Here is a 24,644-nt window from a genome sequence, read left to right on the forward strand (position 1 = left end):
TTCTTGCCAGAAGTTGCAACAAGGCCACAAGGACGTAAGCTTCAGTCTGCCTCATGCCTCACCATCAATGTGTAAGAACAGACACAATCTAGCCTCTAAAGAACAGCATTGTAAAGTATGAGATTCCTTGCTGACGTGCACTGTGCTTTATGGGCAATTGCCTCAGTCTCCCGCCAGTCAAGATGGGGCAGCATGAGAGCAAACACACATATTTAGTGTACTCAGTATTCTCGAGAGTTACCTAGACTTTAGAATACTACAGTAGGTGGTCTGATATTCATATATGTCAACTGTGTAGCCTCTAAGATGGTTCATACATTTTTTCTCGTTCCGTACTTCGCAGGAGATGATAGTCTACATTGTCTCAGGCTGATCAGGCAGTTTTGGGTGAAAAGTTCAGACTCACATTGTTATTTTGTTTTCTGACTTACTGGTAAAGTTGGTTCTCCAGAGGACAATAATTAAAGGATGTGAAGTGCTTACAGTTTAGAGAAGATTGGGGATATATCACCTGTACACATGAAGTCATTTTACTTATTGCCATGTCCTTAATACTTAGAAACATGGCAGAAAAAACTTTTTTTTTTACAACTTACTGATCAAAAGTGCTATTTGGTCACACAGCTATACATGTCGACTTCTTTCAGGACACAAAATATAGAATGTACATGACATCCATTTGTATTCAAAATAAGGACAGTAATGAGGAAATTCTTCCCTATGATCCATCAGTGTGATCTGTGCACTGAGATTATATCGATTCCTTGACCAAAATTTTAGTTGGCAATTTGCTGATGATCTCACTGGAACACTGAATCTTTCTGATTTATCTTTCGCTTCCTTCATGCTGCAAAAGTAAAAAATGCTGAAAATGTGCTAATCACTTGAGTGCTGAGATATATCTTAAATGCCCAGCAATTGATTGAGTTGAATAATTGCTACTGTATTCTGACTAAATCAATGTCATAGAGTTAAAATAGCAAGCAGTTGCTTGGATTGTGAAAAACAACGTTCAGATTAATTTCATAAGGAACTGCTTTTGTGATCTTGGGTGTCCACTGATATTCATGGCAATCATCTTCCTGATTTTCTTAATTCCTAATACTATATTGCAAACCTGATTTATGTTTGTAGCAGTTTGTGTTCCTGCTTTTTGCCTGTTCTTGAAGTGGGTGTATGTGTAATGTACTCTTCTTACTCAGGGGATTTTTACTCATGCTTGTTGCCATAGACAAATCTCTCCCTGAAGACATGTTAGGCCTTATACGTATGCTTGAAGAAATGTATATGCCTCTTCACACTATATAAATGTCATCTGCTTGTCATTGCTTTTTTAAACTATTTATTGTTATTTTAATACAGTCCTAATACTAATACAAATTCTCATGTTTATGATAACGCATCTATTAATAGCAAAATCTTAGAAACCCATGAGTGGTAAATTTACTTGGACCTGGCATCATTGGTTACAAAGGGTCAGTGATGCCAAAGGCTAGGGATGCTATCTTATACTCACGTCTCATAATAAATTACTGAAGGTGACTTTTTTCTCCTCCCAAAGTTGTCTTCTCCTGGTCTAATAATCTCAGTTAATAAAATGCTGCGTTCTGAAAACTACCTAATTCCCATCAGGAGTTGCATGTTGCTGTTTTCTTTTTAACTGACTAATTATTATTATTGTAGACATTTTATTTACTCCAAAGTGGTTTGGGGATAATTGATTAGGTTGCACCATGTCATGAAAGAACAGATGGCAGGCTAGTCTGTCAGCTCATCTGCAGCATATGAGAATGCTAAGAAAATTAAAGGGAGGAAAAAAAAGAAGAAGAAAAAAAGAACAGAAAAAAGGTGAATAGGAGGGGGAGAGGAATGAGCTAAGCTGTGCTTGCAACACAAAAAACTTCTTGTAGTGGGTGGTCCTTTGGGAAGGTAATCGGAGATCTGCAATATGTCCACTACAATCAACAAAAGGGTACAATACTTCTCTGCAGGGAATTGGGTAGGGAAGAAATTGTTTAAATAAAATTGCAGGGTTGTCAGAATGTTAAACTAATTCTCTAATGTTCTGTGCATTGTCTGGGGAATTTTGGCTTTGCATCATTTGCTGTACTGAAGTACTGAAAAATATTTTAATAGAAGTGTTTTGGAATGTGTTAACATGTATTTTAGCTTTGGAAACCCTGACTGTGTTTAATGACAACTAAAAATGCTATTAGAAAAGCTGAACTCTCCTGTTTTCTCTCCCTGAATCCCCTCCCAGATTTTACATTCCTCTTCACTTAGTAGAATTGTTTATCTCAATGCAAAGGGAGTTTAGTTTGCTGTTATTCTGATTGGCTGGCACCTGCATTTGTGTGTGTGTGTGTGTGTTAATTATTTATCAGTGATGAATTACCATGGATAAAACTGTATGTGGGTTACTTGCATATAGAGGAACGTAAAGTCTTGGACTGACCTCCCTTTAGCATTTGTATTTATGTGTGTGAAGAAGGGGAAAACAGTAAGAAAATGGCAAGAAGAGAAACATGCACTGTCCATCACAGAGCTCACCAGAAATATTAATCATTATACCTTCAGAATCCAAAGATCCCAAAAGGAGATCGCCAGAAGAAAGTAAATGATTTCTGTGCAAAGGTTAATCTTTCTAGACCTGATTCACCCTTATATGTTAGGAGGTATTTATGCCTTTGCAAAGTAGCATTAAGCGTCAGCAAATCAAAAAGGCGAGACTTCAGCACCATCCTCTCTGTGAGGTGCAAAACAGGGAGCATCTAATTCACAAACAACAGTCACTCTGACGAGGTCACTGCATCAGCTGGAGGGCAGAGCCCAGCAGGACTCTCCTCCAGTTTATCCCATTTTGTTCCCCTCAGCATCCTATCAGTCACCAAAGGATCTGCTACGGAGCTCCCACGGACCATCAAGGAGGAAGATTCCTCTCACTGTCCTCTTTCTCTTGTCTCTAACTAATCGTGTGGAAGGACAGGAGAAAATAGCACTATTACAGGAGTTTCTTGTTAGGCAGCACTACAAGCTTAGATTTATGAGAACCATGACCACAGTGTTTTAGGTGCTGGACAAATAAGTTTCTTGCCCCTAAAATCTTACAATCCTGGAAGGAAAGGAGGTCCCAGGGATTTGCCTTTAAATGCAGAAAGGGACATGACTAAACCTTTGGAATCTAAGAGCTTCAGCTTTTCTCGCAGTGTATCGTCTCCCAGTCCAATGACCTTCCCTCCCTCAAGTGTGTAACTGTGCTTTCATTTAACTAATTCCAGTAGAAACTACTGATTATATTTTACTTCCATGAGGTAATCTTCTTCCGTTAGTAACTGTGAACTGCCAAAGTCCTGCTTCTGATTTTTCTGCGTGTGCTGGGCTTTCCACTCACCTGGAACAGCCATTTCCCCAGTGAATGGCTTTTCTGCTGTCTGCGTGCCTTCCCCAACGCTAAGCAGCTCCAAAAAGATGTGCCCTCCTCACCTTCACAAATCTTTTCTGTTCAAAGGAAGAAAATGACCAGAGTTTGATCGCTGTGTAAATATTTGAAGCTTCCCCTTTATCAAAAATTGTTAGTGAAGATTAGTTCTTATTGGATTGCGAGTGAAGGCTTAATTACACTGACCACAGATGGGCACACTGCAAAGAATGTCGGTAAACTCCCCACACAGCTCTCTAAAAGTACTTTAATTATGGCCTGCATAAATTTCTATTCCAGTTTTCGGACTCCCTTAAGCAGAGACTACCAACTGTCCTAAATTGCTTGGTGGTTTGTTGAGGTGGAAATGTATCCTCTGTGGACTAAACTCATTACTGGGAGGTTTATTAGCGAGATGGTAGTGTAAGTCCATTAATAAATGAGGAGTGAGGCAAAATCAATTATGATTTTAATATGATTTTAATATGACTGAACCACGAAGATGCTTTTTTTGAATCTAGCATTTAAAGGGAAATAAAAGACTATGGGCAATTAAGAAGCAATGAAGATCATAGCTGGTATGGTTATTGATAAATGCAGGTAAGTAAATACCTGAGAAAATTAAATGCACAAATCAGCAGAACAGAGTGATGTGAGTTCGCTCATCTTAAGGGAATTTGTGAACATACTGAAGAGGTACTTTTGAAAGCTAAGCCACTGGCCCCTGGAATAAAATACCGCATGTACATCATACAGTGTAACGTGCAGGTGAAGTGAGCAGCAGGAAAAACAAATCCAGTTATTTAGTATCTAGTAAATGTACTCCAGTAAAATGACGGAGCTATTAGGACAGAAAATCTGAAAACTGGTAGCAAAGAAGGGTACTATAGACTTAACAAGTACCTATTCCAAATCGTGCCACAGCAACTTGTGTACTGTGGCTGTTCTCAGCTGAATGACAGGGCAGATGAAGGGAAGAGGACAGAGGTAATATTTCTGGATGTTAAGAAAACATTAGGTAATGTGCTTCACAAAATCGCCTTTGGAAAACAATGCCAATTGGCAGGGATAGGAACAGTGTTACATTGGCTGAAAATGGCTCAGTGTTTCTAAAGGGAAAGCCAGGATGAATGACAACAGGTTTTTGATGTGGGGAGTTTGAAACTGAGCTTTTGCAGGAATTGGCATATGGTCTAGTTTTCTACAGCATCTTTTCTAACAATCTGGAAGATGGAACAGATAATATGTGACTACAATTTGGAAAAGATAGTAGGTGGAGAAGACCCAATAATAACAGTATTTCAACTATACAGTATGATGAGGGTCTAGAGATATTAACAGTGTAAAAAGGAAATGAGTAGTGTGAGGACCACAGATACACTGAAATGAAAGGGAACTACAGCACTGAAACGTGCAACTTGCCACTTGGCAGCGCTTATATGGCACAGCACACTACTTCTTCTGGAGCAAAAACCAAAACAAAATAAAAAAAAAACCTCAGATGGGAACTAACAGCCAAGGTGGGAGTACAGTGTGGCTGCAAGTCACTGGAGCATTGAGGGCACATGATGGGGCTATCTAGCTGTGCAGGCTGAAGGCTTGGCTAGAGATCCACTCTGCTCAAGTATTTAAGAAAAAAAAACAAGCCCCATGGGTGAGATAGAGGTGAGGAGTGGATGAAAGGGATTTAAACACCACCAAGAAACCCAACTGCCCTGTTTCAGCCAGGTCCTGCTCCATCATCATATGCATACAGTGATTTCTTCCTGAAGGGAGTCTTTGTAAGCTTGTGTTTGTCATTCCCAGTTGTTGCTGAGTGAAGTTTCATTGCTGTATTTTTGTACCTTCCAAATGTGACAGTTTAATATGAGATGTCAGATATCTTTTTTTTAATCGCTTCAAGGCCATTTGTAGTTTTATGTAGTGAAGAAATTTCTTTTTTTTTAATGAACTTTTAATATTTTCTGTGCACTCTTTTTCAAACTATTTTTCGCTCGCACACTCCCCAGTAGTTTAAGGCTGCCAGTATGTATTAATGGAAGCATATATTCCCAGTATCGAGCAGATAGCTATAAATTAATTTATTCTATCTATGCCATGGTTGGGTTCCTGGACTGGTTTGGAGAAGAGACTAGATTAAGTGAGGATTTGATCCACTACTCACATATACCAGGGAGAAGGCTCCCACTGTTTTCAGTCAATAGAGGTCAGGAATGGAAATTTCTGCTTGACTTGAAGAATAGTCATCTAGGGAAATTTTTTGTCGATTTCAGGAAGATCATCATGAGTAGTTCTGTAAAAGGCAATGTGTCTTTGATTTTCATCAGTTCTTGTTGCTTTATTAGAAGGTCTTCTTGAACTTCAGGGTAAGATTTTGCCTTTTAGATCTATACTTTGAAATGATGAAATGTGGATTGCTGACATTCTTAATGGCTTTATAAGGAAATGTGAACAGCTGTAATTAATGGGATGACATGCTATATTAATTTTCTCTACCTTAAATATTAGAAGTACATTTTCTTTGTCCTGGTTGAATTATTTAGTTACACTGGCTGAGATGTTTATGTTCTTACTGTAATGTTTTGATAAATATTTAGTTTAAAAGATTTCTTCCTGGAACAATTTCTACTAAAAAAAAAAGGTAGCATGAAAATTTGTTAAAAGTATGTGTAACATTTATGGCTAAACAGAATCTGTTAAAAAAAGTTCTGTTACTGGTTTAGCAATAAAAAGGGGCAAATTCTTCTGGCTTGAGTTTTGTAATCTCAGTCTTTCCATATGACAGAGCTTATTACAGCAATCAGTTGATTGCTCTTCATGTCCATAAAATTAGTCTCTATGGTGAGATCAAAACACCTGGGAGTTTTATACTGAATTTTGCCCTCAACCAACTGAATTCTGAAAAACATAAATCCGAACGAATTTCTACAGTAAGGGGCTAGCTTTTCTGCATACCAAGTTAAAGCCAGTGGGGATCTGTCCCTAAAAGTGTAGAAATAAACAATAAATCAAAACTCATGCAAAGCAAAACTGGGAAATTTCATCGAGCTTTTAAAAAATATATTGGTGTGAACAGACTTGGAGATGATGACTGAAAAGAGGCATTTTAATTAAGCAGGTCTGAATAGGCCAAACCTCTTGAAAGCCTGTGGGTCTGAAATATGGTTTACAGCAATGCACATCTTTTTGAGATTTCAATACAAGCATCCATTCCAGCAAAAGATCATCAAGCACAGTAGCACTGAGTGGTTGTCACCCAAAGAAAATAGGGAAACACAGTGAAGTCACATCTCCTTCTCTGACAAAACCTCATGAATAAGATGCTTCAACGCAGCACCCAGAGTGTCTGGGCTAGGGAGTACTGTGCTGTACTCAGCCAGCATGGTATTAACATCTACATAGAGACACATGTTGTTTGGCCTGTCATTAAAGACTCTAGCAGACTCTCTGCTGACCTCCACCTGCTGGTGGTACCAATACCTGCTTCTGCTAAATGCTTTTGGCCCGTTTCCTACATGTTGTTGTGTGAGCAGAAGGGATTGAGCGGTCTGTCCTTTTGGAAGGGTTCTCCCACTTTTGTCTCTGATGTGAATATGGAAGGATGTCTGGTTTTGATGTCTATCTTTTTAAATGATGTTTGCCATTTTTAGAGATGCTATGGTGTAGCATCTACTTTTTTCACAAAGTGTACACTTTTTCACAAGTGTACAGTTATCTTTGACATAATCTCTCCCTAGCTGGTGAAACTTCCATTTTTTTACTTATTTCTGCTTGAGATGGTTTTAATCACCTTTAGAGATGACATATGACACCTTACAAGCTTGACCACTCCCATGGATGTGCACTACCACTGTGATGTAAGCACATGAACACATCAAAGTATCAGTTGCCAAATGAGTTGCCTCAACTGATGATATGCATGGATTTGGACGGCCAAGCCATGACACAGCGGAAGGCATGGAGAGAAACTTAAGCTAATTAATTGTGCCTGGTATGGGCTACACATATGCACAGAGCTAGTAAAATACGCTGACCAGCGGAGGGGTCATTAACGACAGACCTAAGATACCTTTGCTCTGTTAGGTTATGTCTCCAAGCTGGGGAGGCGCTGTGGGACAGCAGTTGTAAGGACCTGTGCTGATCTGCTTGCCAGGTGTTTCTCAGGGAACCCACAGCACAGCTGAGCTGAGGACTCAGCTGTCCTAAGCCTCCATCCATTGCCTTTATTGAAAACCATGTTCCTTCTTGGGAATATTCAGATCTTACCTTCAGATCTTTAAGTCCAACAGTGGGGCAAGAAAGCAACTAGATTAATTGTATCTTTCATTTATGAACATCTACAAAACAGCGCACCACAGGACATCAAGCACTCACGTGACATTTTGATGTGGGATTCAGCTACCAATTCCTGGTGCCGTAAGCTGTGCTCTCAGGGGTTATGACTCACCAGAGCCCTTTCTTTTAGCACAGTTGTGCGCTCATGAGGCACAGCACACCTGGCTTTGGTGTGATTCTTCCCAGCTGTGCTTCCTGCTTGGGAATTAGTTTTGTATCAGGCTTCTGCCCTTTATCAGTCACAGCTCTGCCTGATTGTACAGAGAAGGGAGTCTGTGGTGTGATAAGTGTGCATGTAGTTACTCTGTTGGGAACCTGAAGACACAAGATACCCTTCATGTGATGATTATCCATGGACTGGCAGCTGACCTATTAATTTGGAGACATTTTCAGCCTAACAGACCAGCCTGCTCTCTAGTGAAATGCAAGGTAAAGGATGAAACTGTGGAAAGCCCTGAAATATCTGTTTAATTTTAAACAATTGCTTGAGTGAGCTTTGTATAACTTAATCATGGGCTAGAATGAAACACATGTAGGAGTACTGTCAGAAACAGGGATGAAAATCAAAGACAGCACCTTGCTGGCTGTAAATCAGCACTGACGTATTTGCACGTAGCAAGGGCTTGGGCTTGCGCCGTCCAACACACAGTTGCTGGCTGAGGTGACTGCTTGCTTTCCAGCCTGAGGCTGCTGTCCTCCTGGCAGTGGCATTCCCAGGCCTCAGCATCGGTTCCCAGTCTAATATTTTCACCCAAGCTCACTGCTATGTGTCAGTGTGAAGTGATTCCTGTGAGCTGGTATATGGCCTGCTGTTTCTTATGTTCTGCCAAGATGCTTCCATGTTGTTTCCACAGAGATGTGACATTGCAGCAGGGAAGAGAGTTGGGGGTGGGAATCTTGCTAAGGCAGGACTGAACAAACTTCTCCACATCCAAAGATGCTCTTGTTTCTTTTTCAAAAGGTCTGTAGGAATAAGTGTGACTAATCCATATCATTAAATAAACAAAACTGAAAGCCCTTTAAACCAATTAAGCAAAAACCAGAAGCCTGGAGGACTAAACCATTCACTTTCTCCCCTAAAAGCACTCTGCAGAATCCAAGTGATATATGGACAGCTGGAAAACTGCAAATCCCACTTCCACCTGAAAACTTGGTACCTGTTTTTTTGGGTTTGTTTTTTGTTTTTTTTTTTCTGAATTGAAGTACATTTGAGAGCTTGTTTGTGCTCTCATTGTATTTGTTTGTTGACTGTCAATTACAGTATCTGTCTCATAGGCAACTGATGATGCCACCTCTCACAAGGTAGTGCAGGATCTGACGGTGATGACAGAAGTTGAAGCAGAAAGCTAGAAGGGACAAGGAAAGGTATGAGGTTAAACCTGAATGACTGTCCTGCTGTCTCCTCAGAAATCCCATGTACGTTAGCAGGTGAGCAGAGAGATCTTTGCCTCTTTTTCACAAGTCGAGAGCAATCTGAGCACACTGCGTCGGCTTTCTGCATAGAGTGTAATGAGGAGGGACTTGTGGTATAACACCAGCCACAGGACATGAAGAACACAAGCTTGCTCGAATTAGAGCCTGAACGAGCGGGGCAAAAGTGATCTTAATTTTAAAGGTTGGAGTGATAGGCAACAGAAAAATTGATATTTTTTTTTTTTTAAGAAAATTTTCCATTTAAAGAAATGAGTGTTGTATCTTTAACAGCATATATAGAAAGCTTGAAAGTATTAAGTGAAGTTATTTATTATTTTCATTCTGATCACCATTAGGATTTATTATCAGTGTTGCTTATGCACTCTGTAACAGTTTGCCCTGAAAAGGGATGTAGTCCAGCACAATTTACTAAAGGGAGAGCAGATGCTGCGATCCCACAGGATGGAATATGTTACAGCTTCCTGGTTTACAGGTAAAGTGTTTACCTCTTCACCCTTTGGTCGTTCCTCTTAGCCCTTCATTTAACTTTTACCTCTTTCTGTTTCAGTAGATCGGAGTTTTGTGCTGTTTTAAAAAATATGCTGCAAAAAGTATGCAGCCTGATAGTTCCCATGCTTCCTTCCTGTGTGTCCCAAAGTCACTGCATTTTGCTAGTACAGATGCTTATAGTAAGTGAAACTTAAGCTGTGTGTTTGTACTCAGATGATGGGTGAGATTCCAGTTGTGTTGTTGTTAGGAGTTCTCGTGTCTCCATATTCTAGAGGCAGGAATTTCAAGGGAGAAAATCCAGCAGAAAATCCTTGTGCGTCCATTGAGCTCATTGTTTCTCACTGCTGTGTAGCCTCTCCTGAAATCAGCTGCCACTGGTGTCAAAGCCATCAGAGTCCTTGTTGGGGTCCTGATGCAGCGATCACTGAAATCCATGGAGAAGTTCCCAGTGAATTCACAGGGTTTGGCTCAAAGCCTGTTTCTGAAAAGACTGAGAGACTCTAGCCTTCGTTCTCCTCCTGTCATAAATTAGATGAAGCACTGTTGTCATCAATGAACTTGCACTGGTGTAAATGGAAGGTGGATTAGGTCATTCATAGAGTTTTTTTACTATTAGGATGTGACACAGGGAAAAAACATTATGTTAAACTGATAGAAAAGCCAGTTTTATAGAATGTAAGAAAACAATGTTTTGGGAGAGTAGCAACCTGGAAGCCACAAAAGGAAGAAAGACGGTATGTTTGTCTGAAGATGCAACATCTGGAAGACCATAATACAGTAAGACTTTAGTTACACATCCCATGTGGACTACGTTTATTGCCTAACAACTATTTTATTGTAGCAGAAATTTTGCTTGCTTCTCAGGCCATGAAATATCATGGACAGTAAAAGAAGAAAAATTATTTTCCTGATGATATTAGCTGGTGGCTTCAGAATTTTGAAAACCACAACTTTTCTACATTTGGACCAACACATGATTCTGAGGGAAATCTTGCCTAAAATGAAATTAAGGAATTTTCAAGAAGCGGGCAGTAGCTTGAACAGATCAAAACAACCAAACAATTGAATTTGACTCATAGTACAAAACAGGACTCGCATCTATCCTTCTTTCCGTTTGTTTTAGAACACCTGAAGGCTGAAAAAAACCTGAAATGTACTCATGTATGAAAGAGAATACAGTGATGAAGAGTTCTCAGAGTGGGATACATTTTCTTGGCATCCATCACCTAGATCAGCTAGTGGAGCTGAGACTAGAGGAGAAGAGGTAATGCAAAGAGCAAAACCTTTCCTAGGAGAAGGAGAATAGGAGATAATTTTTATTCAGACTCCAGAATGCTTTAAAGTTGTCCTAAATGATTGCACTGTGCATAGGAATCAGTGTGCTCATCATGGAAGAATAATTCTTCTTGAGAAAGAAGCACAACTGCTATTGAATGGAGCATGACCTTTCAAAAATTACTGAAATCTCTCTTACATTTACTCAGACACCAGTCACCTAATTAACCTCTCTGGTAACTAAGATGAGGTCAAGGGAGTTGTTATCTTGAGGATAAATTTCCATAATAATTTTTCCAGGTATTGACCAAGCATTCAATATGTTTAAAAGAGGACACAACAAATTAATTAGCAACAATTTGAGTATACTAGAAAAGAAAGAAAAATAGAAAGAAAAAAAATTGTTGAGTATTTATTCTTTTACTGTCCATAAATACCTCATATATTGATTTATATAGTACATAATGTGCATATATACATGCATATATATGCATATATACATATGTGAGACAACTTTGTATTTTTTATGAAAGATCAAACTGTATGTTTGATAAAAACAAATGCAGGTCCTAAGACATAGTAATACTAGGAGCTACAGGCAGTCTTAAGTTGGATGAAAAAGGAGAAGCAACGTGTCCAGTGTTTTAGCCAATTGCCTTTGCAAAGGCATATGGCCAGCTCAAGTGTGTAATGAGTACAGCAGAAACCCGAGTTGTGCATTTATTTTGCAAATAGTTGCATATGCGGTCACTTGAATGTTCAGCTTTCTATTTCGCCTGTGCAAATGAGACAACAGAGATTCTGCATCTTGTGCTGTCTAGATACCTTCTGAAATTTAGTCTTAAATTTGATAAATTTCTTTCCCGAATTTAGGGTCTTTGATAGCCTGTTGACTTCTGTGTTTATTTTTAATAGAGCGATTGTCTCTTTCCTTGTTTGCTTCTCCCCATCCCCAGGAATTGTTCAAGGAAACGTTTCTAGAAACTTTGCTGAGATAAACTAAAAATTACTATTAGTTAGGCTGGCAGGCGATTTCAGCCAATATTGTCTTATAATTCAAGCTGTGCAGATCCTACCTGGCATGTCAGAATATTCTCTGCAATCACAAACTTGATGATACGTGTTCTCTATGTCTTTTAAAGACACTTTGTAACACAGGGCAGGACTGCAGGTTTAAATTTAAACGGAGCATTGTTAATCTCAAGATAACTCTTTATTTATATCTTTTTTTACACAGGTTTTTCTGCTGGGTGATTAAAGCATCAGAACCTGCTCTGAGGCTAGCTCCCTTTCAGGGCTCTAAAGAAACTCACCACTGAATGAAAATCATTTCAGGAACAATTAGAGAAAAGGTCAGCATAAATTCTTCCCGTATCCACGGCATTAGCATCACCCAAGTGTCTCTTGCTTACAGTACGTTGTGACAAAGTAAAAGCTATTTCAGCTGCTATATTGTGATGGCTGTTATTTATGGAACATAAAAGGATACTGAAATACAAAAGGGTTTGAAAAGACCAGGGTAAGATCAGATAAAAAAAAATGAGAGAGAAACAGGCATCTTGGGATGGTAACTACCCTGCCATGTACTGACAGGGAGGTTGTATATTTTTAGAATATACTGAAAGGAATGGTGCTTTTACTTAGGTTTTTATGGTTTACCATGAGATGCAATTTTCTGGCCTTATATGCAGTTGTAACAAAAGTCAGAGAGATTTTATGATAGCTGCCAGAGTTCATAAATGATGGCATACACTAAAATATTTATAGAACTGTAAAATCTTGATTTCTCTCTGGTTTAGCAGATGGGGTCCTAAAACTGGTTCCCAGATTGTCACATTTCTTTACCCTTTGATGACAAAGAAGCCTGTTATCACTTTTTTTTTTCCTCTGGAAAGCAAGTTCACTAGTGTAATCAAGTTCATACTTCTATCCAATTATACACACCAGGATCTCATGAATTAAGAAGTGTCAGTCATATAAGATTTGTAATTATTCAAGGCAAAGGATCTATCATTAAACATCAGGATCTGAGCAGCCTTGCCATCTCTCTGACCAATGACCATTGACTCATGTCAGTATAATTGCTCGCTTACATACTGGTGAAAATCTGCTTCCTGATCCTTATGCTGCATCCGCATGGCACAGATAAATGCTATTTATACACCAGAAGTGGTGAACTTAGGTGCCTGTTTGGCATACAGCAGCAATACAACACACTGTTTGTTTCTCTTCAGGATGTTCTGTTGTCCTCAGAGAAAATGAATCCCTGTAACACTGCTAAACTCAGCTGTACTTCAGAATTAAAATTGATGGTTGGGGGTAGCCGAAGCAGAATAAATAATCTGTGAAGCAGCATTTTTCAATTGCTGACCAGGATTTACTCCACATTAAAAGACTTTTCATTAAAATTGAAAATGCTGAAGAAGAGAAAGCATCAAGTCATGTAACTGTCCTTTCTCTATTGTATTTTCATGAGAAAGTTTCTAGATTTTAGCATATAATCAATGAATGAATGTGCAGTACCTACACACCTCTACCATATTTCCAACATTCATTAAGCTGTATCATATATCCACATTTTTTTTACAATAATTGTCTAAATATTTATAAGTTAGAAAAGCAAAACAGGGCTTGGGGTCCTATTTTTCTGGGGACTATCCAGACAAACTAGAAATACCTCCACTGCTGAGACTTAGTGTGTCAGGCAAGACATAAATTAGCAAAACAAGGAATCAAGAAGAGGGTCAATAGAAGGCAAAAGGGTTCTGCAAAACAATTTTTAAAAGCCCAAAGTGGTCTCAATTTATTGTCATTTCTCTGTATTTAAAATAAATACAAAAACCTGAACACCAAAAAAATTATGAACTTAAAAGCATTTTGATTTTGGTGTGGTGCTTTGGTTTATTGTTAATTAGTAGTATCTACTGGCATTATGCCTATAGAGGTGGAAGACATAACAACCAGGCACATATATCAGAATACCATAGCGAATTGCAGCAAATCTGAATATCAGACTTCAGAGTTAGGTCTTCTACTGAGAGATCTCAGCACAAAGCACAGCTTCACCAACAGAGCTAAATCCATTTATAACAGCCGAGAATGTGGTCAAGGTAATGAGTGGGCTTGTTGTGGGATTTCCTTAGAATGTATTTTTTTAAATACAGAAAAAGCTTTATTTCTTAGCTTACAATTCCTAGCTGCCTGACTAGCCACCTTTTTTTTTTTTTTTTCCCTTTCTTTTTTCTGTCAGGAGAACAGTAGAACAAATAAATGATAAATAAAAAGAAAGAGCAAGAGAAACACAGAAGTTAGAGAAGTATCTCTTATTCAGACACCGTAGGCAGAGCTTTTATGCAAACTGCAGTGATTAGTATTTTACTTTATATAGGAAATCTTTATTTCTTCAATAAAGTGACTCTCATTTCCAAAAAGGCAGTATTTTCTTTCTCTCTTTCTCTTTCTCCTCCTCTCTTTTTATGTGTCATCCCCTAGCACATTTTTGTCTGAGTGTATCCCAAGTTTTTTTTAAATAGATAGAATAACAACAATAAATAGCAATCTCTCATTTTTAATGGAGTTTGGGAAAAGTATCTTAATGAGTATTTATAGGGTTTGGTTTATTTGTGTGGATATGAGAATTGCTTTAACCAGCTGGCCTTCATCTAGGCATTGTTTTGCTTTGGTTTTAAGTGAATGGGAGATGATCTTATTTGCATCCAAAACAAAGACAGTGTATTGCTAGAACTTCTGCATATGTTACCTCACCAGCTCATTTCATGATTTCAAGTCAGACATGAAATAGTAATAGGGTACTGAGGAAAGACTCAGCTGGAAATCTGTTCATGGCTGCCTGGGTGATGGAGACCTATCTGACTTTGGTATGCTGATGAGTGTGATTTGGTAGGAAAGACCTGAGGCTGTTAAGGTCATTTCTGTTCACCTCTGCTTTATTTTGGCAGTAGAAGAAGAATATTAAATGATAGGTAGCATTAAATGTGTTGCTCAGAAAGTATAGAGCTGTGTCTTTCTTATGAAAGAGCCATATGACCACATAAGAACCCGAAATCCCTGAGCATTGGCCCGAAATCTGCTTACCAGAGCTTTCGGACATCTGCCAAATGGCACTGTTGGTTTTGTTTTCTTATTTTTATTTCTTATCAGAAAACAGAGTTTGAAGTCTGGATTATAGCTGTGGAGCTGTTAGTACCAAATACCTTTTTATCCAGTGGTGGATAGGTGGACATACTCATTATCATCAGTAGGAGCACTTCAGGAAAAGTAGGAAATACATTTTCCTTTGGGAAAAGGTGGGTTGAGACTGGTGCTATTCAGTCAGGTTTCTGTGATGTGATAAGAGTGAAGACCTATATATCTAGCTTCCATTTTTCCAACTGTGCTTACTTAATTCTTGGGCCTGGACTCTGAGGTCATGGACACGTGTACCTGGCAGACATTTTTAAAACAATATGTTTAATTTGGGAATATGAATCTGCAAGCTCCAAGCTGTATAGAGTTTGTCACTGTTGAGAAGGCTTTCTGAAAACAGCTTTTTTCATGCTTGGCTGGGTCTCCAGTGAACAGCAAGGTAACTTCTGTAGAACTCTTCACTTTCATCCCCAAACGCATTCTGCCTGCATCCTAGCTGCTTCTCTGAAGTAAAGTTGGTTGTACTAATTTCTAGCCTAAACAAGTTGCTCAGCTCTCCTGAAGAGAAAGATGGCACTGCCAGATGATGACTCCTCCCATCCTGAAATGCATCTTGTGTAACTTGCCTAGGTTAGTTGATGGGCATTCAATTAACTTATGTTAAGTAAGAAGAACATTTTTAGATGTGAGATGTGTTTGAAAGCCTAAGGTTTAACTTCTTGAAATATTAGGTGATGTTTTTATCATTCTGGATACCCTGATTGCTGTGCAATTTACTGTGTGGCATTGTTCACTTGAGGCATTTAAAATAAGGATGCTACACGTTAGAGTTACTCTGGCCCTTTTTTTCTTGTAAAAATAGATTCTGATGTTTGGCTTTGTCTGCTTTTTGCCTTGCTTTGTTCGGTCTTTAGTGATCTTCTTCACAGTAAGGTACTGGTTGCTCATGAAATGGTATATAATAATAATAATGTATAATGTAGCAGAATGAAGTATATAATAATGAAGTAGTATATAATACACACTATTCTGTGTATATAATTCTGGAAATTTTGTTACCAAACATAATACCTGCTATCACAGGTTTTGTTTGACATGTTTGACAACTATCTTACGATTTTTGTATCATTTGGAATTTTGATCTGGGACATTACTACCTTCTGCCATGCATATGCTCAAAAATTATGGAGTGACTGGGTCTTTCACAATGAAAGAGTTATATAAATGGAAAAAAAACCCTGGGACCTAAGAAAAGTCCACAAAAATATCTGACATACACATAAAAGATACTTTTAAAGTATCCAGTCTAATGCTACAGTATTGCTTTGAAATACAACATGCTATTTCACAGGTGGTACTTATATATATTTTTTAAACTGCAGTCTAGATGCTGTAGAACAAAACTTTTGTATCACATGAGTTTTCGTACAGTTCTGCTTGTGCTCTGGAGTGTACGGACTGTGAACTCAGCCCCCGCTGTATGGTGACTCACAAAAGGTTTTCAGCTTCAGCAGTACAATTGGAACAGATAATACGATGAAACACACCAGACTCTGTGTTTGAGTGATTGTGTGTTCATAAAGTACGGGTGCAGAATACAGACAGAAAATTTTGAGAGAATAGTATTATTATGAAATATCATGTATGTCTTGATAGTAGTTGTTAGCATCACGTAACTGTCATATAAGAAAAGCAGTCTGGCAATCTCCCACAAAATCCTGAAACATTTGTAAAATTGCTTTACATATTTTATTGTGGTCAATACAGTATGGAAAATTAAACAAAGTGTTCTTGCTGGAAGGTAATGAGAAAGTATGAACTGACTAGTGTGAGTTTCATTCCATCGGTGTGGCTTTAGGTTTATGCTCTCATTGTGTGCTAGAATAATTGTGTTCTTTTGGTAATAAATTTGTAGGCGGTGAGAGTTTAAACATGATAGTGAGCTTGTTTTAAATAAAAATTTGAGAGAAAAAAAAATGCATAAAACCCTGTGAAGTAGGTCATAGGCTTCACAGTTGTAGTCACAAAGTGACATTAGATTTGATGGGTGAAACCTTGATCCCACTGAGAGTTTTATCATTGACCTCAATTGAGCTAAGTTTTCCTATTTGGGTTTTAAGGTAGGGAAAGTAAGCAAGCTGTAATTTATTCCATTTGGTGAATTCTTTATTTGAGACAACGCTTTTGAAATTTTGGACTATTCACGTATTTTGTTCAGTATCTCAGAATGCCTCAGTTCTGCCTGGGAATGCACGCAGCCAGTGACTTCAGAGGTATCCACAAACCCACATATGAGGGAAAAATTTGCCCTTATGTGCTCACCATGTAACTGATTCAATAACGTCCCTGTACACTTTTATTTTGGACATGACCAGAGGTGAAGTAATTACATTTCAACCTGCAACGAGGTGAAGCTCTCATGCTCAGTCTAACAGGAAACAAATTTCGTAGACAGAAGCATCTTTGATTATTCCAACCCCTTTTGTGTAGTTCAGCAAATCTGTTCATTTGCTGGAAGTAGAGACCTTTCTTTGCCAATACTTCCCATCCGTCCCCAGGAACAGTGCATGGCTGGTAAATCAACACAATTATTATTCTATTCCAGAGGACATACAGTGATTCACATTTATATGCCAACATTTTCTTCCTTGTTGCCCCAGCAAGAGCTGGGAAATGATTTATAAGGATGCAGAAGTGCTGGCACAGATGTTATACAGCCTCAGCATGTTTGCATTGCACAGCGTGGCAGACTATTCTGGAAATGTTGATGCACAGGTAGGGCGGGAGGTAGCGCATGTGCCAGCGGTGCCCTTCCAGCTCCAGTGCAGGGCAAACCCTGGCCCTGCTGCTGGCAAATGTATTTGGCATCCGTCTTTCTAACAGGTCATTTCTGTGTGCTGCACTTGGGGGAGGAGGATTGTTTGGTTCTTGTAATTAGTTGCTTCTGTTGAATTCCTGATGGACTTGTGGATCGTAAAAACCTTTCCGTTGTGGAACAGTTGGCAGCTTCATTTTATGTATTTACTTATTTTTCGTTCCCTCTCTCCTGCCCACCACCCCTATAGAGGAAGCTTGGAGGCTGAATAGATACACAGAATAAAAACGTACTTCGTGATGCGAACCGTCTTTCTCCTTCTTCAGAGAGGCTGGCATTACTGGGAAGTTTGCCTTTTGCTTTTAAGTATTACCAGAGCAATTGAAGACCTCCAAATCATTTAAATCCACATTTCAAATGTTAGCCTTCTGGAAGAAAAAGCCATTGGAAGGTCTGATTGTGAGTGCTGTATGCCCTCTAAGAGATTCAACTTAAGTAGCTTAAAGATATTTCATGTTTCATGATGTAGTGAAGGGTGGGAGTCCACCTGGTCTAACTGGTGCAGTACTGATACAAGCGTCTCCTTTTTCTAAGCATTGCCATTTCATAAACCTTGAATGTCTGAGGCTGAAAAGGGCTAGGTATTGGGGACAGGTATGAATCCTGCTGCTTTTCCTCATTTCACCTGGTCTGTATAACAAAGTCTTATGCGAGTCACTATTTGGTATTCCTTTCAAGCACTTCCCAGGGCTGCAAAACCTAAATCAGCGCTCTGGTTTGTGGTTCAGCTTGAACATGGGCAAAATCATTCTGGTCTCTGCCTCTCTGGAAGGCCTCCTCATGGGAAAGGAGCTTTGATTTTATGGGGGCTGGTCCCTAGGAGACAGTTCACGTCTGTGTTATCTCCTAACCTGCCTGGTCCTGCTGCCTGTGGAGCTGGCCTTGACCTTATGGGAGGCTGAACTCCACAGATCCAGGCCATCAGGAAGAAGGGGTTTTGAGAGTGGTGAGTAGCATGCTATTTTGTCCAAAATTACCAGCAAGAGGAAAGAGAGAAAAAGCTCACATCTTAGTTGCACCGGTGGAAAAGTGCATGGTTAAAAAGATGAACCTGCTCCTTGGATGTGATGAAGGATGCAATGGACAAGACGATTAAAAAAAAAAGTTCTTTACAGGACATAAATCAAGGCAAAATGCTATGTTCCTCCCATTAAGAGAATAAATAAATAAAACTAAAGCACAAAAGCTAAGTCCTGTAACCTCCTGATTTGAGGAACATCATTGGTATAAACTTGAGGAGATTAGTCCTCTGTGGGTTGCAAAAGACAAGGACCTAGATTTTGGGGGCACATATTGTTGGAGAAATTGCTGCTTTAATGCACCAGGTCCATCATAGGCTTGGTAGAGTAGAATACAAGAGTGCACATGCGTGGCTCAGGGCTTAAGTCATTTGGTAGAGGAGCAGTGACAATGAGGAGGAAAATAGAGGAAAAGGAATTATACCTTAGTCATGGAAATTATGCTCTACTCTGCCCAGAGTCAAACTTCTGCAATGTCAGGTTTTGCGGCTTTAACTTGGAAATACTTAGGCCCATGTGTAGGTGAAATTAAATAGTGCAACAAAGACGGGCTCATATTTGGGGCAAGTCCCCTCCCTTTCGACTACGCACAATCCCATTGCAGGTGGTAGATTGCACTCACTTATATCAGGACTAATGTTTTCTTTCTGATGGCTGGGTATACTGAGCAAAACAGGCTTTAGTGACTCCCTGTAGTAGTAAACAACCTCCCTGTGGGTCCTCTAAAATACCCCAACTCCTTCATTCAGCACTGAGAGATCTCCAAACACTTAGTTCATAAACAACCCAAGCATTTTAACACACTTTCCTCCTTCTCCCAGGGGGTGTTCTTGGCTTGTGTTCTCTCCCTTTATTACAGCTTTAATCTTACGATGTGAACTGGGACTTGTTTACATTTTTATTTTTAAAGGCTTTTTTTGTGTGTGTGAGTGCATGCACTAAAGATCTAAATTGACAGATGCCTTTTTGTAGGACTGAAATGACATATCTAAGTTTTACTGCTCTCTTCCTTGTATTTGCATTTTTAATTACTTGCATCATATTTTATTAGTGTGTTACCTGATGAAGTATTCCAACTAATTAATTTCACCTGGAATTATACGCTGGTATATGAAAAATTATACTTGGCCATTTGTGGAGACCAGCTGTGTATTAGGAATATCTGATCCCCATCTGAAAGATTTAAAAAAAAAAAAAAAGGCAAGCAAGAGAAAACAGCTGATTGTAAAAGCTAGTCCGTTTTTTTTCTCAAGCCCTAAAGATATTATTATTGGCAGATATCCTTTATTACTCACCCTATATACTACGCATTAACTCAGAAGTTTGTTCTAACCGAACATCATTCAGTCAGATGACTTTTTCTTCAACCATTTCAGCTTTAATTTGTAGTAAAGCTAATGTTGTTGAGTTCCACCCATATGCAAAGACTCATTTGTTTCCATTCCAGCATGACTCGCAGAGATACAACTTCACTTTGGCCATAATTTTTATTTTTTTCCAATGTAATTTTATTTTCCAGGTGGCATTAAGAGAGGGGAAGTATTGATTAGGAATGTAGGCATATGAAAAGCTATCTGTAAAGGAAGAGGAAGGAAGAAAAGAGAATATGAAACATGACCTGATCCTGCAACGCAGCTGAACGTACACACACACGCATGCGCGCACACGCACACTCTCATCTCTCCATGGATATTTCTGGTTTGATTCTTTGTCTGCACTGACAACAGATGGTGTTTTAATAAAGTCCAGTAGGAATATTACTGTGAGTAAACAATCCAATGCATGCCAATTTCATAATTGCTGGGTACTGATACAGCCTCTTACCTGATGAATCCAAATTGGGAGGAAACCAACTGTGCACACACCTACTGGCAGCAGCCAAATTCGCAGCTGTGGTATGCTCCAGCATTGAGCTTCACCACGGAAGGTAAATTGCAGCTCCAATCATCTTTCTTGGCACCGGGCTTGGGGAACAGCTGCCATCTGGCTTGTCATCAAAGTATGGTCACCGAGTTTCTGGGAGATGAAATAGCTTGCTTTTTTACCTTGACATGCATGAAGATTGCAATCTTCATCTTTACAGGTATCTCTTAAAATAACATTCTTGGCTTCCTGAGCCAGAGATTTACCAAGTGGGATTTTCTTCTTTAAGTGATTCCCACGCCTATAGGGACTTGAAGTCTAAACCTGTTATATGCTAATTAAAGATTCACACCCACATGACTTGTCAAAGAGATAAATCTTACTCATTTGTTTTCATCATTAACAGGGAAAAAATTGTAAGGAATACCATGCCTTACATTAGCAGATTTATGTGGAAATGTTTGTTTTTAATAGAAGTGGAGATGCGTTATTCCCACCACTGTTGATACAACCCAGTATGGAAATTACAACTTGGCAAAGAAGAAGGGGGTGAAAGGCAAAAGAGGGAATTCAAATACTCAGGGCCGGCATGCCAGCTAGAAGTGACTGTATAGACTGCACCCAGTAAATGACTGCCTATTCACTGCATTACATGATCATTATTTATATATTCAGTCCTTTAAAGACACCTTTAAAGACAATGGCAGATTAAAGCACAGGAGGAGCAGGTGAGTTCTCCCCTCTAAAGAGACTAATCGACAGCAGTATTTAGGTGCTTAATTTCTGTTGGTTTCTAGCAGGCTCCAGTGCTGCACAGATACACATAGGAATAACTTTATTTCCATCAGTAATTCTTAGTGTTGAGAATTTAGTCTGCAAATTCCAGGCAAGAGTCTAATCTTTTGAAATTTTCTTTCAGCTCAGATTGCAACATTGATTGAAATCCCAGGTAAATCTCAAATAAATTAAAATCCCAGTTTGAAATCTCCAATAGATGTAATTTTGGAAATTTATTTGACTTTACCAGGTTGCTTTATTTTGATGAGAGCTAAGTCTACTTTTTGTATTATTGCCTTGATATATTATATTGTTGTCTTTCAAGATATTTTTAAATCAGTGACTCTATGTTTTCAAATGGGTAACTAATAACCCTGGAAAATTTTCAGCTGTGGTACTATTCACAGGCCTTTGAGGGATCAAGATTTTTCTTTAGTGAAGATTACCAGGCTCTTAGCCTGAGAGTAGAACCACTTTGCTCTGGATTTGGAAATTCTATTGCATTCAGAACTCGCCATTGCAGTTCACGCTGCCCACAGTAATTGTTTTGTGCAAGGAATTAAGTAAGAGAGGCAGAGAAGGCTGCTCCTCCTACTTAAAGGCATGCTTTGGAGTTGCAAAGCATTGCTTGAAAAGGTTCTGCTTCTGTCTGAGAGTTTACAGTAACAGTTGCCCTGTCTAACTAGAGGGAGTTTTTGAGGGGGGTCAGTGGATTTGGATATACAAGTAGTGAGTCTTGCTGCTCCACTCAGGTTTTTTCTTGCCAGGCCACAGAAGGTCAGCATGGACACAACTTCTGTGGTACGCAGGGTTAAAAAAGTATGCCTAGGTGTTTTATTGACCCATGTACTGAAAGACTTGCATGCTCAATACCTTTCTGATGATTAGTTCAACTGTCGGTGCTGGGCTGGATTAGTTTTGCGCATGCTTTCTGTTTCATGCTGTTCTATCCACAGCTAGACTAGAAAACACTTTTAGTCTTTTTAATTCACAGCTGACAATATATTTCTAAAAAAAAAAAAAGGCAATTTCTGAATAGGTATGGATAAATGCTAGAGGAATAGCCATTTTATACACTGCTAAATAAATGTACAAGGAAATGTTTTGGCAAGAGCTACCGTGCTGTTCAGTACCTCCAGCAGAACTGAACAATCTCTCTATGGGAAAAGCCTTGGTGGAGCTCCAAGATATGCGTTCATGGTAGCTGCCTGACACAGCAGTCTGACTGCACAGTGCCACTGATGGACAGAAAATGAAGGTGTATGGAAATGTTTAACGACTTTCTGGTGGAAAAATCTGCTCACGACATAGGGTTATGCAGAAGATGAAAAATCGTTCCCTGTGGGTTCCTCTAGCTCTGAGACTGGCAGGCCTGGATATGTTGGAAGGTGCTGACCTCTTGGTCACAGCTTGGTCACACCCACAGCTGAGTGGCATTTCAACACAGCAGCTGCCTACTCGCCCAGATTCTCAGTACCCCATGAAATTTCATGTTTTCTGTGGCAGGAAAACACTGCAATGCTTTCAAAGCATTATGGGGGTTGTGAGATGTGGTGGCTTCAGCTGTGGAGCAGAACAGGATACCTGTGACAGAACTGCGCTCCTTCTACCTTTCTTTTACCACAAGTTGGGATGAGGGGAATTAGGAATTAAGAATCAGGTCATGTCAGCTCCAGAAAATATTCCAGTCAGGATTATATGTTGCAGTGATCTGTTGTTTGAAAGCCATGAGAACAGCGGTTGGACATGTGAAGGCAGTACTTGCTATACACTGACAAACACTGAACTCACAAAATTAGTATTTTCTTTTAATTGAGAGCAGAGGTTGTGAAATCACTTTCCCCCAGGACCTGGGGCTCTAAACATTGACTTATAGTAGAACAACATAATTTGGCCCTGAGCCAAAGCAGAAACAATGAGAGAATCTGAAAATGGATGGGAGAAGCAGTCATAAATCTAGCACTTAACTAAGGATTGATCCAGCATAGTGATGAGAGGTGTTTATCTCATCCATCAGCTAACCTTGAGATCGCCTGACCTGAAATCCATTCCATCTTGTACACTAGCAGTTGTCCATGACTTTACAGTATCTAATAACAGTTTTAGGCTTCTATATAGGGTTGAAAGCAAGCTTTGTGTGATTTTCTGAAAGAACCGCCCATCATGTAGGCAGTTATGTGTCCCTATCTCCCCTCCCTTTCATGGCAACTTGTAGCAGCTTCCTGGCATCAGTAGCTCCTGGAAAAGGGTTAACATTTTTAACACCAGCAAGTCAGCCTTAGTTTTCCATAAGTCAATGCAATGCTGTCAGATCTGATGACTTTTTTTTTGTTGTTGTTGGAATGTCATTTACAAGTATGACTAAATTATTCTCTGAAGCTGAACTGATATCTAAAGTAGATATATATTCCTCTAAAAGAAATAGAAGATATGCTACCTTACCCTTCAATGCTCTAATCAACACTTGGGCTTCAGAGGGAATGGAGGCTGCCCATTTTTAGTGTTTAGAGAACAACTCTCTGAAAAGACTTCACAGCCTCAATACTAATTTTTTCAAATACAACTATCCTGTTTATTTTGGTATAGGTCCATTTCAAGTGTGGAGAGGGAGGGCAGTGTAGTAATGTGACAAGGGAAAACACACCGACAAATATTGGACCTTAGTTTCTCTCTTTTGGATTTGCTGGGGTAGAGTGTCCCATGACAGAGATCCATAGCTGGTTGACACAGAAACCTTGAAGCCCTGACTTGGGTCCATCACTGATATTACCTGGCCTCCACAGGTTAAACAAAAAGAAAGTCTGTAACTCACACCACAATATATATTCTATTCCAACAATTTTATGATTGTTTTCAGAATAATATATTAAAGGATTAGGTAAAAGCAGTAAGATTTACATCCTCTAGAGCTCCTCTTTGTATATAATGAGGTTCTCCTATGGGTAAAATTTTCTGTGTTAAGAAGACCAAGTCATCAGGATAGACAGGTTTACCACTTACGGCTACCAAAAGG

The sequence above is a fragment of the Platalea leucorodia genome (genome assembly GCF_965183815.1).
Source record: "Platalea leucorodia genome assembly, chromosome: 1".
NCBI lineage: Eukaryota > Metazoa > Chordata > Aves > Pelecaniformes > Threskiornithidae > Platalea > Platalea leucorodia.